Here is a 2489-nt window from a genome sequence, read left to right on the forward strand (position 1 = left end):
CTCTCTCTCTCTCGCTCGCTCTCTCGCTCTCTCGCTCTCTCTCTCTCCTTCCCTGCCTCTCTCTTCTCATATTTTACTCTCTCTCTCTCTCTCTCTTTTCCTGCCTCTCTCTCTCTCCCTCCCTGCCACTCTCTTCCCATCTCTCTCTCTCCCTCCCTGCCACTCTCTTCCCATCTCTCTCTCTCCTACCCTGCCACTCTCTTCCCATCTCTCTCTCACCTCTACCACCTGGTAATTAACATCCTGGTCTTCAGGTAAAGGAAGGCCAGTACGTGGCTCCTCCCAGGATGCCTATGAGCAGTATGGTGCCAACGAAACGCCGGCACGTGTTGCTTCGCCACCCGGAACGCGGCGGGTAGCACGGCCGAGATCAGGATGTTGTTTACGTGACCCAGAACCCTCCGGAAGGACGGGCGCTCCAGCACACGCTCATAGTAGGCCTCCAGGTTGCCGCGGTTCCCATTGCCCCAGTAACGGCGGGAAAGCCCCAGGAACTTGAGGCGGTGCAGGGTGACAGCCAGGGAGACGTCGGCCATGCTGAAGAACTCTCCACACAGCCACGACTGACTACTGCCCTCCTCTGGTGGAAAGAAGAAGAAGAGGAAGATTTTCTACAGTGTCTTCTGTCTAAAAACAGTTGTGTCAATTATAAAGGAGTATTCTCCACCTGGTCCAGAACCTTCCCCAGTGTAATACCTACCTGGTGTCTCCTCTATAGTTCTGTCTCCACCTGGTCCAGAACCTTCCCCAGTGTAATACCTACCTGATGTCTCATCCCCCTGGTCCAGAACCTTCCCCAGTGTAATACCTACCTGGTGTCTCCTCTATAGTTCTGTCTCCATCTGGTCCAGAACCTTCCCCAGTGTAATACCTACCTGGTGTCTCCTCCACCTGGTCCAGAACCTTCCCCAGTGTAATACCTACCTGATGTCTCATCCACCTGGTCCAGAACCTTCCCCAGTGTAATACCTACCTGATGTCTCCTCTATAGTTCTGTCTCCACCTGGTCCAGAACCTTCCCCAGTGTAATACCTACCTGGTGTCTCCTCTATAGTTCTGTCTCCATCTGGTCCAGAACCTTCCCCAGTGTAATACCTACCTGGTGTCTCCTCTATAGTTCTGTCTCCACCTGGTCCAGAACCTTCCCCAGTGTAATAACTACCTGATGTCTCATCCACCTGGTCCAGAACCTTCCCCAGTGTAATACCTAATAGTTCTGTCTCCACCTCAGGAGATGTCTCCTCTATAGTTCTGTCTCCACCTTCCCCAGTGTAATACCTACCTGATGTCTCCTCCACCTGGTCCAGAACCTTCCCCAGTGTAATACCTACCTGGTGTCTCCTCTGCTCTCCTCTGTAGCTCTGTCTCAACCTGGTCCAGGACTTTCTCCAACTCATCCAGAATCTTCTTAAGATACTTCATGTTGTCATGGTCAAACAGCTTGTGCTACAAACGGAGGGAAACTGGGCGTTTAGGCTTTCATGACATCATGCAGAGATGAGTAAGCAGTTCAGGTTGAAAAGGAGTAGTAAAAAGAACGTGTGGATTTGAGTCACATGACGTTGGCCTTCAAACGCCTCGTTTAGCCATATAGGCATCTTTTAGCTCTGGGTTTTCCTCCGCTAGCTTCTTCAGCTCCGACTCTGTGTTCCCAATCTGTGCTGTCACACACAAAGACAACCACGTCATTATTATACTAAATACCACGGAAGTTAGTGTGTGTGTGTATATGCGTGCGTGTGCGTGCGTGCGTGTGAGTGTGTGTGCGTGTCTCACCTCGTATACGTGTGGTAGCATAGGCTGGGATGTGTGAGTCCACGGTGATCTCTGGGTGGAGTATAGAGCCGTGTGTATAGGCGTCCATCTGTAGAGAGTCCAGTAGTTCTCTGTAGTGCTGGACTCTGTGATAGTACATACTGCCTTCCTCGGGGATCAGCTTAGCAGTTCCCTCTACAGACATACAAAAGGGACAAAGAACGGAGAAACAAAGATGGTTAATGAACAAGATCACTATAACGAAGCAGCATTACCCAAACCTCTCCAGCAGTACCCACAGCCGGCCCGGTTAGTTGTCCCAGAAGTACAGTAGCACTGCAGATTCAGCTAATGAAGGGTTTGATGACCATTTAAATGAGTTGTGTTAGTTCTAGAATAAATCAATGAAGTGGGCTGGCTGAGGGTACTGGAGGAGAGGTTTGGGAAACAATGAGACAAAGGTTATTCTTCTGTTTTGTCAGAATATAGAAACAGACAATTAATTCAAAGTGTGAACCTGCAAAAGGTATTGCCATTAGGCATGGGCAAGTTTAATTAATACTACATTTGGATTTATTTGAAAAGTGTTTGTCAAATACAATCATATATGTGCTTGTATTTGAGATATAATTTTCAGACAAATGAATAAAAGCGCTCCTGTCCTCTCCGTATGCTTACCAGTCTGCAGTAGACTGAACAACATAAGATCCATTTCAACCAACACAAGGGGAACA

At 48.8% G+C, this 2489-nt stretch overlaps 1 pseudogene; it reads right to left on the bottom strand.

Annotated features, from left to right (window-relative positions):
- Positions 1-221: 221 nt before the first annotated feature.
- The window catches only part of LOC124030258, a 4844-nt pseudogene continuing 2576 nt past the window's right edge, over positions 222-2489 (bottom strand).

Source organism: Oncorhynchus gorbuscha, unplaced genomic scaffold, assembly GCF_021184085.1.
Source record: "Oncorhynchus gorbuscha isolate QuinsamMale2020 ecotype Even-year unplaced genomic scaffold, OgorEven_v1.0 Un_scaffold_10261, whole genome shotgun sequence".
Classification (NCBI taxonomy): Eukaryota; Metazoa; Chordata; class Actinopteri; order Salmoniformes; family Salmonidae; genus Oncorhynchus; species Oncorhynchus gorbuscha.